This window comes from Chrysemys picta, chromosome 1, assembly GCF_011386835.1.
Source record: "Chrysemys picta bellii isolate R12L10 chromosome 1, ASM1138683v2, whole genome shotgun sequence".
Lineage (NCBI taxonomy): Eukaryota > Metazoa > Chordata > Testudines > Emydidae > Chrysemys > Chrysemys picta.
Window position 1 is genome coordinate 164,791,950 of NC_088791.1, and position 15,319 is coordinate 164,807,268.

General features: G+C 40.2%; 1 protein-coding gene across 18 annotated transcripts in view; it reads left to right on the forward strand.

Moving 5' to 3' along the window:
* Positions 1-15,319, forward strand: part of EPHA3 (EPH receptor A3) — a 469,948-nt gene that overhangs the window by 117,821 nt on the left and 336,808 nt on the right. For 6 of the 18 annotated variants that reach the window (XM_065588965.1, XM_065588971.1, XM_065588979.1 and 3 more), the window contains exons 2-5: positions 8,893-9,000; positions 10,336-10,432; positions 11,036-11,156; positions 12,972-13,246. The gene's annotated coding sequence lies outside the window, so the exon portion shown is untranslated. Of the gene's footprint in view, positions 1-8,892; positions 9,001-10,280; positions 10,433-11,035; positions 11,157-12,971; positions 13,247-15,319 lie in introns of all 18 variants that reach the window. The other 12 variants (XM_065589035.1, XM_065589043.1, XM_065589046.1 and 9 more) reach the window with 3 other exon arrangements.

Below are 15,319 nucleotides of genomic sequence, written 5' to 3' on the forward strand. Positions count from 1 at the left end.
ATACATAAATATTTGCAATACAATTTTGAGGTCAAAATTTTAAAATTTAGGTCTCGATTCTCATGTACATAAAGGCTCCATTACACTGCTTTTGTGGAAAGTGGCATTAAAATGAATATAATCATCATTTCAGGCTACTTTAAAGCAACCTTAGTGTACATGAGAACTGGGCCCTTAGAATTAACAGCCACTCTTTCCCCTTGTATTTCATTTTTGTTAAATAGTTTTTCCCATCCAATTTGGAAAGAATTTTAAGTGTTACACTAAAAACCCTTGTAAAGTACATTTAAATATCTTCAATGTAAATGATTAAAATTTAAACTGTGGAGAACTGGCAAATGCCTGTATTATTTTGAAAGAATATTGTTCATGCCTCTGTATGTGTTTATGCTGGGATATTTGCTATGGAGTTTGAGCACGAAAGGGTTGATAAAGAAACCAAGGTGAAATGATAGCCTAGCTAATCATAGAATCATAGAATATCAGAGTTGGAAGGGACCTCAAGAGGTCATCTAGTCCAACCCCCTGCTCAAAGCAGGACCAATTCCCAGCTAAATCATCCCAGCCAGGGCTTTGTCAAGCCGGGCCTTAAAAACCTCCAAGGAAGGAGACTCCACCAGCTCCCTAGGTAACGCATTCCAGTGTTTCACCACCCTCCTAGTGAAATAGTTTTTCCTGATATCCAATCTGGACCTCCCCCACTGCAACTTGAGACCATTGCTCCTTGTTCTGTCATCTGCCACCACTGAGAACAGCCGAGCTCCATCCTCTTTGGAACCCCCCTTCAGGTAGTTGAAGGCTGCTATCAAATCCCCCCTCATTCTTCTCTTCTGGAGACTAAACAATCCCAGTTCCCTCAGCCTCTCCTCATAAGTCATGTGCTCCAGACCCCTAATCATTTTTGTTGCCCTCCGCTGGACTCTTTCCAATTTTTCCACATCCTTCTTGTAGTGTGGGGCCCAAAACTGGACACAGTATTCCAGATGAGGCCTCACCAATGTCGAATAAAGGGGAACGATCACGTCCCTCGATCTGCTGGCAATGCCCCTACTTATACAGCCCAAAATGCCGTTAGCCTTCTTGGCAACAAGAGCACACTGTTGACTCATATCCAGCTTCTCGTCCACTGTGACCCCTAGGTCCTTTTCTGCAGAACTGCTACCTAGCCATTCGGTCCCTAGTCTGTAGCAGTGCATGGGATTCTTCCGTCCTAAGTGCAGGACTCTGCACTTGTCCTTGTTGAACCTCATCAGGTTTTTTTCGGCCCAATCTTCTAATTTGTCTAGGTCCCTCTGTATCCGATCCCTACCCTCTAGTGTATCTACCACGCCTCCTAGTTTAGTGTCATCTGCAAACTTGCTGAGAGTGCAGTCCACACCATCCTCCAGGTCATTAATAAAGATATTAAACAAAACCGGCCCCAGGACCGACCCTTGGGGCACTCCGCTTGAAACCGGCTGCCAACTAGACATGGAGCCATTGATCACTACCCGTTGAGCCCGACGATCTAGCCAGCTTTCTATCCACCTTACAGTCCATTCATCCAGCCCATACTTCTTTAACTTGGCGGCAAGAATACTGTGGGAGACCGTATCAAAAGCTTTGCTAAAGTCAAGGAATAACACATCCACTGCTTTCCCCTCATCCACAGAGCCAGTTATCTCATCATAGAAGGCAATTAGGTTAGTCAGGCACGACTTCCCCTTGGTGAATCCATGCTGACTGTTCCTGATCACTTTCCTCTCCTCTAAATGTTTCATAATTGATTCCTTGAGGACCTGCTCCATGATTTTTCCAGGGACTGAGGTGAGGCTGACTGGCCTGTAGTTCCCCGGATCCTCCTTCTTCCCTTTTTTAAAGATGGGCACTACATTAGCCTTTTTCCAGTCATCTGGAACCTCCCCCGATCGCCATGAGTTTTCAAAAATAATGGCTAATGGCTCTGCAATCTCACCCGCCAACTCCTTTAGCACCCTCGGATGCAACGCATCCGGCCCCATGGACTTGTGCACGTCCAGTTTTTCTAAATAGTCCCGAACCACTTCTTTCTCCACAGAGGGTTGGTCACCTTCTCCCCATGCTGTACTGCCCAGTGCAGCAGTCTGGGAGCTGACCTTGTTCGTGAAGACAGAGGCAAAAAAATCATTGAGTACATTAGCTTTTTCCACATCCTCGGTCACTAGGTTGCCTCCCTCATTCAGTAAGGGGCCCACACTTTCCTTGATTTTCTTCTTGTTGCTAACATACCTGAAGAAACCCTTCTTGTTACTCTTAACATCTCTTGCTAACTGCAACTCCAAGTGTGATTTGGCCTTCCTGATTTCACTCCTGCACGCCTGAGCAATATTTTTATACTCCTCCCTGGTCATTTGTCCAATCTTCCACTTCTTGTAAGCTTCTTTTTTGCGTTTAAGATCAGCAAGGATTTCACTGTTTAGCCAAGCTGGTCGCCTGCCATATTTACTATTCTTTCTACACATCGGGATGGTTTGTTCCTGCAACCTCAATAAGGATTCTTTAAAATACAGCCAGCTCTCCTGGACCCCTTTGCCCTTCATGTTATTCTCCCAGGGGATCCTGCCCATCTGTTCCCTGAGGGAGTCAAAGTCTGCTCTTCTGAAGTCCAGGGTCCGTATTCTGCTGCTCTCCTTTCTTCCTTGTGTCAGGATCCTGAACTCGACCATCTCATGGTCACTGTCTCCCAGGTTCCCATCCACTTTTGCTTCCCCTACTAGTTCTTCTCTGTTTGTGAGTAGCAGGTCAAGAAAAGCTTTGCCCCTAGTTGGTTCCTCCAGCACTTGCACCAGGAAATTGTCCCCTACACTATCCAAGAATTTCCTGGATTGCCTGTGCACCGCTGTATTGCTCTCCCAGCAGATATCAGGGTGATTAAAGTCTCCCATGAGAACCAGGGCCTGCGATCTAGCAACTTCTGCTAGTTGCCAGAAGAAAGCCTCGTCCACCTCATCCCCCTGGTCTGGTGGTCTATAGCAGACTCCAACCACGACATCACCCTTGTTGCTCACACTTCTCAACTTTATCCAGAGACTCTCAGGTTTTTCTGCAGTTTCATACCGGAGCTCTGAGCAGTCATACTCCTCTCTTACATACAACGCAACTCCCCCACCTTTTCTGCCCTGCCTGTCCTTCCTGAACAGTTTATATCCATCCATGACAGTACTCCAGTCATGTGAGTTATCCCACCAAGTCTCTGTTATTCCAATCACATCATAGTTCCCTGACTGTGCCAGGACTTCCAGTTCTCCCTGCTTGTTTCCCAGGCTTCTTGCATTTGTGTATAGGCACTTAAGATAACTCATCGATCGTCCCTCTTTCTCAGCATGAGACAGGAGTCCTCCCCTCTTGCGCTCTCCTAAGAGCATCACAGGAAACTCTCAAACATAATAGCCAGGTTAATAGCTGTGAAGGGGCGATTTCCAAGACCCAATCCTGCTGGCATAGCTAGTTTGCCATGGCTGAAGATCTGGACATCAAAAGATACTGATATGTTAAATGATATTCCCTACAGAAAGAGAAGAGTAGAAAGGGTTGTCAGCTGCTGCAGTCTGACACCCCTGACTCAGTATGTCTGCAGTGGGCATGCTGTAACTTGGTCCGTAAGACAACAGGGGGCACCAAGAGTTACTCATGTCTACGGAGGGGAAATGCCAAGCATAGATACAACAACACTGGGTACAGGTCTCTGTTGTTTTAAGTCAATTTATCTGAGTGTTGTGTACCTTTTGGAAAAGGTTCCCCCTTTTTGAACTGAGCAGTGATCCAAAATTCAGGGTCTTTCAATTTGGAGGAGAAATGGATGATACTTAAGCATTTCTTTGATGCAGCCCTGTTTATTTACAAAGCGCTGTTTCCTTGAATGCAGTAGGAATCAGACAACAGGAGATTTTTCTTCCTCACATTTCCAAGCATCTTTCAGCAAGCACTGAACCCAAAAACTCTGTCTCTTGGCTTTTTCACTAACCATGCTTCTGTGGCTGTGCTTGGTGCTTGCTGTCTCCTTTTGTGGTGTTTCTCCTGCTTCTCTCCCTCTCTCTCCCACCCACACAAACATTGACTAAAACAATACCCAGTGAAGCCCTCCTGCTCACAGAGTTAAAATTTCTGAGCAGCCCTACATGTGCCTTTGTTTTGGGCAGTGACATCCTTGTGTTTTGGTTGGAGGCTGTGACCCAAGGACCTCTCAATGCCAACTGGCAGAGGGCACAGGGGTGTATAAGGGTTACAGAGCTCCCCTGGGTCTGCTGTTTAAATACTAGTTCACCAAAGAATGTCATGTAAGGTTTCCACTGAAAGCCTGTGTCACACTGGTTATCACAATCTTTGTTAAATGTATGTGCAGATAATATGTAAGAAGAGATGTGTATCTATATTGGAAATTATATTCTTAAGGAAAAAATGCATACAAAATAATAATAATATCCAATATCCTAGTCAGCCAAATTAAAGTACTGGTTGAGATTTTCAAATCCAACTAGAGGAGTTTATGTGAATAAGAATGGGATTTGTGTTACTAAACTCCCCTAGCTGGCTTTGAAAATCTCAGCCAACATATGTGTAGTTTTGCTCTGATGGGGGCGCTTTCCATCCCCTGTTCCTAAATGTTGTCATGTGAACTTGACCAGGATGGAGACTCTACTGCTTTTAAAATCAAATTATAATGGGGGAAGTCAGTGGTTTTTTGGAAAATGTTGAAATATCAAATGTGATTTCCTGCCTCAGAGAAAATGTCTAAGATCTTTGAAACGACAGATTTTTGCATAAAGTGTTTGTGTTATTTAGTGTCTTTCTTAAGCCCAAGATCCTGTAGTATTTAAGTGTGTGTGTGTGGGGGGGGGGGGAGTTCCAACTTTCCTGGTTGCGGGGGAAGCTTGAAGATATGAACACAAGCTAGAAGGCAAATAAATAATAAATTTGGGGTTTCTTTTTAAAATCTGATGACTTTCAAGCCAGTCTCATGAATTTTGAACACTTGGGGTTGGCAGTACTGATCATGCATTTATCTTTGCCCAACAGTCAGAGCGAATTCTCAGTGGAGGGTCTCCTCCCCATCCTATTCCCTTGCAGGGAAGGGGAGCTGATGGCAGGGATAACTTCCTGCAGAGACGAGTTTCTAGATGAACACCCAGCTGGAGCAGCTCTTCTCCCATCAAGCATTTGCTGATGGAAAGGTCTGGATCTCCAGAAACTCCCCCAGTGAGACACCAAGCTCCTCTGCCTGCTCCCATTTCTGATTCCCCTCACTTCACCAACAAAGGAGAACTCTGGAAGGCAGGGCTGCCTTAAACCAGGGAAAAGGGAGGAGTTTTATCCCTGATTCTAGCAGAGCTGGGGGATCTATCCTGTCTTGTGGTCTCTCTAACTTCAACACCTGCTCTCAGCAATGCTTTGTACCTGTTTCCTCTAGTCAGAAGACCCCTCTTTTGCTGGTTGATAGCAGCATGCAGCAAAAAACAGCAAAGGGAAGGAATAGGCTACTTGAAGTAAAGACTGTCCACATCTGCTTATACCTACATCACACAGAGAAAAAGAAGTCGGGGGAACATTTTCCTGTGCGGGGAAATGTGGATTTTGTACAAAACTTGGAGAAAGGCTTTGATGTATAAGCAATGCTTGTGAATAAGGCCTTGACCCTGCAACCTTTACTCACATGAGTAGTCCTTACTGGAACAAGGAATGCCAATGGCTTCACTGGAACTGCTTGCAGGAGTATGGACTACCTGTGTAATTGAAGGTTGGTGGACTGGGCTCCAAACTGTATAGTCTCTTCCATTCCTGTTCCTTATAATCTGTTTCCAGTTTGTGATGTTTGTCAAGCACTTTTGGATCTTTGCATGCAAAGTGCTATGTAAACATCAGATGTTTTAATAACAGCTATCCAATAGATAATATATTACTGCCCGTGATTCCTAACCTAACCAGAAAAAAACCATGATTTTATTAAAATTAAACACACACTGCCCACCTGCCTAACTAGAATTTTATTTCCAGTTTTTTTATTAAAAGTTCAAAAATGTATTTGACACTTTTTTGATTTTGAAACACCACAGTATGTAGTCATGTATCCCAATAGGCAGTGGAGTTACACTGTACTGAAGTTAATGGAGTGACTGAGCCCAGAGATTTTCCCTTTGGATATGGGGGCGAGAGTAGAATTTGGCCCGTTGTGTAACAGTTCAGTGTTAAATTTTAGATACTTATAGGCGAAGTACATTTGCCAATCAGCATACTGTGAACTTCAGAATACATACGTACATTAATCCAAGCAGTTAAAATAATGTAGAACCAGTGTTTTTTTTTGTAATGCAATGGAATGTCTATTTCATGTGGAATATTGTCAGACAATTAATTTATAATATTGTAATAACATAAACATGAGATGTTTGTTTGTTTCAGAGTCAACTGATAGCTGATGGAATAGTCATGTTATATAGTGGCTTACAATTTTGTAACAGTTTAAAAAAATATTCTCTTTTAGACTAGATCTAGGCTTGGAGGGATTAGATTTTTATCAGTACATATAAATTTCACTGTACACACAAACTGATGAAAAAATACTTCTACCAATGATGCTCGCAATTTACACACAGGAAAAGAGAGAAAAATGCTGCTTGAGAGCTTATTAGAATCAAAATCCAGTGACTTGAACTGTTGAATTAGTCTTGTTATAAATGAACTAGTCAATGAATAGTAAAAACAGGTATTATTTGTTGATTTAAGGATATTTACATTTAACATGTGATGTTGACAATTTGTGTCTTAACAGTTCATAAAGTTTTAACTTTTTGAATCTCCATGTCCACTGTCATTAAATAATATTCTGCCCACCATAATTTCCCACAGCAATTACAATTTAAATGGATAAAAACTAAAAAATTGCTTGAAATCCATAATTTTTTGCAACTGTGAACATTTAAATCATTAACCTGTAAGCAGTTTTTTAGATTTTTTTTTTTACATCGATATTATCCATCAAAATGATGATAAATGAAAATTGAATTCAGCCAAGACTAATTATATGCTTCTTGGGGCAAGGACTGTTTATATTGTACAGCTGCAAGCACATTGTCAGCACCAAACAAATAATCAACATAAAATATCACATTTTTGAGGGACAAGAACACAACAAATTCATGGCCTCAAATTCTGAATCATTATTCAGTTTTCACTCTGGCAGAAAACTGCCATTAACTTAAATAGGATTTGAGTATACATTTTTCATCTCCGACTCAGTTTTCAGATAACTGGGCCAATACGCAAATATATGGCCAAAAAATTGACTTAAAAAAAGGATGATTTTTTTTTTAAAGTCCAATATGGCCTGTTTTCAAGCAAGGGTGGATTTGCAATTAAAACACAAATGTGCATATTTTCAACATGAAAACATTTTATGAAACTTCACAAAAATCAAAACTATCCAGACATAAGTGTCCCAAATGAAACCTGAAATATTTTCATGAAATTATTATTTTTTTTAAATTATTCAGTTTCACACAGCACATCTAATACCTAAGTCGGAACAGTTTATATTTGGGATATGCCAGATACCACAAGTAGAAACAGCTGCCCGAGTGAATGGTGAACTCTGTTTTCATTCCAGACAGCTGCTACCACCAAATACTGATACAACCTTTGGGTCTTAAATCCATGCCTAGAACATTTAATCTGAATAAGGTTTCTTCAGGTTGGCTGCCATGATTATGTGCCATGTGGAATATCAACTCTTATTTGAGTCTAAGTTGCATGACATAGTATCATGTAACTCACATCCAGTAATAAAGGGCTCATCCAAAAAGGATTTTCCTTTCTCTAGGACATCACATTCCTTAATCTAGTACTGATATCCGCACAAGACCTTCAGTTTGTAGGAAATTACCAAGATGCTTAAAGCAATGACATTTTACTCAGAGATGGCTAAACAATTTAAGGATGGGGTTGACATGCTGGAAAGACTGGACCTAGAGAGAATCCAAGCTGCAGTAATTCATTCAATTAATTCTGAATTAATTGAAACCTAAGAATAGCACACTCTGGGAGTTCCACAGATATTGTTACTATTAGAGGAGAAGACAAAGCCATCATTTTTAGTTATTTTCCTATAAAAGCAGTGGTCTCAGCCTAGAAAGGTAAAAAAGAGCACCTTATAAAAAACAACCACTACTGCAATGACTTGAGCCCAGTATAAAACTTTACATTGGTTACCCTTAGAAAGGCGTGAAACCAACATAACAAGGAAATTGGATAGAAATGGCACCTGGGGAAAAAAACAGTAAATCAACTTTGTCCAGATCAAGATCAGCAGAATTTGTAGTAATTATATACTGTCTACACCAACATAATGCTAAACTAGCTTTTTGCCCCCTTCTAAAACCTGCAAAGAAGTCTTATCAGGATTGTTAGATTAGAGTTGTGAGCCAGGGTTCTGCTACCAAGTGTGCAGTAAATCAGACAAAGGAACTATGAGATAATGTCCAACAATGAAAGATGTGCATTAGAGTTGAAAGAATTTTCTTATTTTGTTATGCCACCAGGCATTTTAAAACAAGCGCTGAAGACAGTTTCCTTTTAATAAAAAACAACAACAAAATAAAACAAAACAAACAAAAAAACCACACCTTTTTCATTGCAGGGAGAGACATCCAAGTGTAAACTGATTGGAGGCTTGTCCATTAAAAGAGGAGAATATTACTACCAAAAGTTAAGTTAATCAGGTTTTTGTAAATTAAGTGCACTAAAAATTCCTTGACATCGCAGTCAGGCATAAAAATGCTATCTGTTTCTGCCTTGAAAAATGGGCAATGGGACTTAGTTAAAATTGAGTTAACTGGATGTAGGAATTTCTTAAAGGGAAAACCTCTCCTTGCTATGTTGCAGGAAGTAGCCAACAGAGCCAACCATTTGAAAGTATTCAAACACTCAGTTAAGGTATCTCAGATTTGCTTCCATGGTGACACCCTGAGAAGATGGGAAAGCCGTACAACGGTAGGTACCCAGAAATGTTACTTTATCAATGACCACAGAAATTGAGGGCTTAATTGCATTGTGGTGGTACCTTTTCACATCCTTTCACAGTCCTATCTGGTACGTACATGTGTGTACACACATACAATTTAACAATTGCTCATTAAATAAATAGCAGACCGAAGGCAATTAGCCTGAGCCCTCCCTTTAATAAGGTGCTGCAAGATGCTGAAGAAACTCAGTATGACACAGGTGGTTCTCAGCTCCTTCCAGCACTGAAGACTTGTGTCATCAGATAAGAGAGAATCCCCCTCCACATGAAAACCACCTATGCCCATATCATGAAATGGCATGAGAAAAGAAGCAACAACTTTTATGGTGACAGAATCCTCACACTTAGTAGTCATAGAAATGTATATAGGAAACACACTTTGGGGAGGGACAATTGCGGTGTTTATATGTTGTCTACCACAATGGGGCACAACCATGTTTGGCTTTCTGGGGATACTGCAATCAAAATGTTTAATGATGAAACAAAATTATAAAAGCTATCTTTTGCAGTAAACTCTTTCTATACTCTACATTCAAAGAGGGAAGTGGGTAGTCGGTCATCTCTGAGGTCAGAGTTAAGGTGGTTTTGGTGCCTTTACTATGGTCCATATATTTGGGTTTCTTAGAAATTTTTAAATACTCTCTTTTTAAATACTTGTTTAATGCCAAAAGAAATGTACATTCAACACTGATTTACGCCCAGAACCTTAAAGCTTATATGTGATAAGGAATCAGTGTTGAGGAAGGAAGAATGGTATTTGTAGCAGTTTTTGTTTGAATACTGAACTAATGGGAAGATTACTATTAAAATTAGTACTTGAAAATATTCTCCTTTTCATTACTATTGAACAGAGTCACCGAATACCAGAAAATAGCTCTAACTTGTTGCTTTTCACAGAAGGAGCTTAAATGTGATTGTTTTTCCCCATCATTGCTAGAAGTGGTTGTTTGTGCACAGATCTACTTTCAGAATGTAGTTAAGGTGTCTATAAAGTGTGCTGTGGGGAAGGTGGTGGTGTCACTTTTCCTACCAAATCTGCCCTGTGGACAAGTTTGGGGGTTTCATGCTCTATGAAGCCCAGTTTAGCACTATTTGGGAAGCATTGTATTCACTTTCAGAATTATTCCAATTAATAATAAAATCACTGGACTCAACAGTGATCTTGATTTTAAATAACATTTATCAAGGCTGGATTTTCAAAATTGCCTGTGGGTGTTAAGTGTCAAACACCTATGCGATTCAATGGCAGATAGGTTCTCCTTTGAGAATCCCAGCACAAGTTCATAAATTTGCTCTATGTGCAGCAAGTCATAACTGGCTGACTAATTTCGCTTCGGAAAGCAGTGACTAGGCAGGATTGCCAGCAGCAGAAAGAAACTGTTTCACTACAAAAGAGTGAAGGTGAGCATTGTAATGTAATGTCAGTGTTTCAAATCTATTTGTCATGTATGTGTACAGATAGCAACTCCTACATTAAAAGTGGTGCTGAGACAATAGTGTAACAATCTCTTCACATGTAATGTCCCAAATATTGTGTCAATATTAAATCATTTTAAAAAATAATGTTCCCTGATTCTTTGACAAGTTAGTACAGGAGGAAACCTAATGAAATGAACTAACTTTTTTTTTTTGGTGTGGGAAGTAATGAGTGTGATGAAATGAGCTGTCGGAAATGACAAGGGCTTTGTAATATTTTAAGGTATCAATAGGAAATAATTCCAGTATGTATTTTGTGAGCCAGCATCTATCCATGCAACCATTATCAAAATTAAAAATAGTAGTGTGGATAGTTTCTTTTCCCTTCAGACTTGCATTCAAAGTATAGCTTCCTTTCACGTACAGTTCTTTAATCCAATTCCAGTGTGTGGTCTGTAACCTGTAGTAGATGGTGGAAGGAGTTGTTAAACTTGACCCACTGCTTTTACCCACTATCATCTTCTTCACCAGCTATTTGCTTGAGTAATGCACACAAAAAAAGTTTAAAATTTTTATTTTATGCTTAAGGGCATCATTATTAAGGTGTGACAAGAAGATGTAGGAATTGAGGGAGCAATCTGTTTTCCAATCTGTGCTGTCTGAGGACCTTCTTAAAGCTTCGGAGTGTTAATTTCCTGAACAGCTCACAGTAAGTAAAAAGAGGTTGTGACACACATACTGCTATAAAAGCTTACCTCTTGCAAATTATTTCTTTATTTTTTCCACAAATAATCCCTATTGAGTGGAAGGCTGTGTCTTCCAATAGGAACAGATATAATATCATACTTCTGAGCTGAATTTAAATATCCCTCTTATTAAACTGAATAGCTCAAGTTAGTTGTAAACTGAGAGATAAAACTGTTTAGTTTCTGAGCCTCATACACTAATTATTGACCTTCTGTTTACCATGTTGCAGGATATCCATCCACTATGATAGCAAACAAAAAATAGTGTTCACAACAGATATCATGCTAGATATTTCTGTTTGTTGTTGAACTACAGCGCTTGGTTTTGACTTATCTCAGTTTCAATAGCAGCGATCCTATTGGCTAGCACCAGGTGCCTTCTAGTGGTTGTTCCTGCTTCCTCTAGGTAACTCTTCATCAGTAATGTACATTTAACATGGTGTGTTTATCTAGTATAATGGTAAGCCATTCTTGGCTGGCCCTTAGATACTACCATAATAATAATAATCTAAAGTACAACCAGTCTGGGTGCTACATTGGGCTCAGGTCTCTACAATGTCAGGTGCTGGAACTGGGGGTGCTGTGGTTGCTGCTGCACCCCGTGTCTTGAAGTGGTTCCCATCACATACAGGATTTCCAGTTTGATTTAATGGCTCTCTGCATCCCCACTATACACATTGTTACAGCGCCCCACTACTGAGGACCTTCTATATATCATTTTTGGATGTGTCCATTTTCACTGTCTCAGTGAGAAACTAGTGGTGGTGTTGAAGCACAACTTGCTTTGTGCGATGGTGCTCCATAGAGATGGATAACTTGCCGGAGCAATATCCATTGCAGAACTGCAAACTATCAAAATTGTGAGCGTCTTGTGGTATGTTTTCTTTTTCTTAAAGACCTGGCTGCTGGAATCAGGAGAATCTCAGATTTCATTTTTTTTTAAGTAAGTTTCTAACCCCCCTGGTTGTAAATAAAAGCTTGAAAACATAACCCGAGAGCACCCCCCAAAGGCTCAGAAATCAGAAAATGAATGACAATGAAACCAATTTTTTAATATATGTAGTTCTTTGGTTTTGGGGGTCTAGCTCAAGATTTTTGAATGCTTGAGGTTGACAATATTAGGCTGAAAGATGCACAGTTCTAAGTCCAGGAGATCCAGCATCTTAACGGAGCCTGGTGGACTCATTAGGCCTCAGTAGGCACAACACCTTGTTGCTAGAAGAAATGGGCTGGTGAGTACCCCTTGACACACCTTTGTTATAGATCTAGTCTGTACTCCTTTGAGTACAGCCATCACAGTATCACTGTGTGCAAGAGAGTGGGGTGGGGCATGGGTTCTATCCATGCCCTGGCAGTACAAATTGCCCGCAGAGCTAACTGGTCTTCCCCTCCACAGCCTTAAACCTCTCAGTGCTGTGAGCCCAGATTATGTCTTTCCGATGTGCAAATCTTGGGGGCAAGAGTCCCTCCTTTCATGCAGGAGGTAAAATTGACCCTGTAATACAGTAATACTCAATTGATATGAATAATCTGAGTTTGAAATTGGGGTGATTTGTAGCAAACAGTCACAAGCTGTAGTAGAATATAAACATAAATGTAAAGTAATGAACCACTCATTGCCTCACTTTCTCTCTTGCTAATTTAACATTTGGTGTAATTCTGAATTACTGTGTGCTGAATATAATCTTCTCAGGGTCAGTGCCAATGGGGTTTGCGTTATTAAACTCACTAATCGGAGATAGAGTACTCTATCTTCATTTGACTTACCTTGCTTCCAGATCTGGTCTAGTTCTTGAAGGGAAGATCGACTTCGAAGAAGAGCTTATACTGTGCCGGTGCACGACTCTCATTACAAGACATTCAGTAATATAATTCTAAAGATATATTTGGCTTCACTCTGCTCATAATAAGTGTCATGGCCTTGTTGAGAATCAACATGTTTACACAAGCACCTTTCTCATCTGGGTGTGCGCAAAGGATATGATTGCTTTCTAACACTCAGCAGACAATAATAGAAGCAACACAGATGCTTGAAAATCGTCATATAACATTGGTTAGTATTCAGAAGGTAAAATACTAAGCCCTCTTTAATAGTATAAAAATATTTACTATGTTCTTTGCATGCACAGTATGTATTATCTAAGCATTGTAGACAGAAATTGTTTATTCTTATGAAATTGCAAAGATGTATTACTTAGCTGAGGAACACTACTACAATGTAGCTTTCCTCAAGTTTTTTGGACCATTCCAGCTTTGGCACGTTTGGCAGCACTAGGAAAAGAACTCAAGACTGTTTTGCTCTCATCATCCCATTCCTCATAGAATTTTCAAATTCCAATGCTAAAAGATGCTCCTGGGAGATGCATCTGAAGACACACACATACCTGTATAAAAATCAGGTGAAACAATAAAGGGCTTAAAAGTAAGAAATTCTTCTTTAACAGTTAGATAAAATTAGTGGCTCAGTACTGCAACTCTTCTGAATAGTAGACTCAGAATGAGTGCTGACCAGTGGTGAGGGAAAGGGATGAAATGCATAGTAATAGCCTTCTAGATGTTTATTACCAATCCATTGTTTATGGAATATGACAACTGACCAGAAGGTTGGGGGCTAGGCTAGGGGAGGATAAAAGAGGAGGAAGAAACACAGGACGATGGTTGGAGAGAGCCTGAGAGCAGACTGTCAGCTAAAGATAAGCACACACCTTGTATTTTCTTGTGAATTTAGTGCTACATTTTCCATGGACAAAGGTCCATTTGCATGCACAGAAATGGAAACATTTATGTGCAACTACCATCATGGAACTTATACAAATCCATTCATTGTGTGTGCGTTTGTATGTGTAATTTTAATGGACTGCACAAGTGTGGTGTCTGAATGCACTTGCACACTGACTTGAGGCTTCATTCTTTGAAATTGTGGCCTCTGTTATCAGATTGACAGCTATGGAGGCAGAATTCCTGTAGATTTCTGTAAATCCTTTCCCTCATACCATATAGCCAGCATGCACTAACCCAGATAAAGAGGGAACAGCTCTAGGAGTGAGAAAATAATTGTCTCCTGGAAACTTTCAAACATTCTTTTCTTCTGAGAAATCTCAATTGAGGCGTCTTCTGTGCATGGATACTTTTTTTATATTTCCGACCATCCACAAAACTCACTTTTGCTGGCAGAAGCTTGAGGGACTTCGCCTATATGACAGATCCCGGGGACTTTAATAAAGAGAGCTTCTGGCAAAAGGAAGAGAGGAAGAGAAAGCGAGAAAAAACTGAAGACAGCTTATACCCTGCAACCAAAGAAGCCAAGGTCAAAGAGTAGTTGGGGACTTGAACCCTGGGAAATTCAGCCTTTGGGGGACTCTATATCTAACAACCTTCTTACACTTTATTGTAATATTGCAAGATATAAGCTCATGTATCTAGTTAGAAAAATGTTTTCAGTGTTTAGGAGAAAATAAAAACAAGAAAGACCTATTGCCTTGCATTGTTTAATGTTGAAAACATTAGGAAAAAACCTAAACAACATGTTTTCAGACTGGTTCATAATGAACAGTCAGACCTTTTCCAGGAAAGCTCCAAAGGCTTCAGGGATGGTGCCTTGCTCCCCTTTATGCCCCCCTCCCCCACCAAAATCTCTAGATTATCTCTCATCCCCAGTGACACAGACATCTCTACAGATATTGCTGTTTCTTTTGTTGATTTTCTGTATTGATTAGCTTGCCAGCATTTGTTTTCTGCAGTGATAGATATTGCCTCATCCAAAGCCTGGTGAAGTCACTTCAGGACATGCGGTATTAAAAGATGAATGCAAGTTGTTTTCATTTGAATCCAAACATTCTCAACATTCGTGGGATTTGGTTTCAGAGATCCCGTTCAAGCTGACTCCTCGCTCATAAGTATCTGTAGAATGCTTTATGGAAAGCTTGTGCCTCACCTATAGCAGGTAATGAGTATTGTCACCTGCCGGTTATATAAAATTAAGTTAGTAACTGGGATTGCTTGAACAGGTTTTGGGGGGGAAAAATCCTTTAAAATTTCTTATTTCTAGATCAAACCTGAACTAGACCATTCTGAAGGTTGTGAGATGTTTACAGAGTGAGATTTCTGTTTTAATCCTCTTTCATGT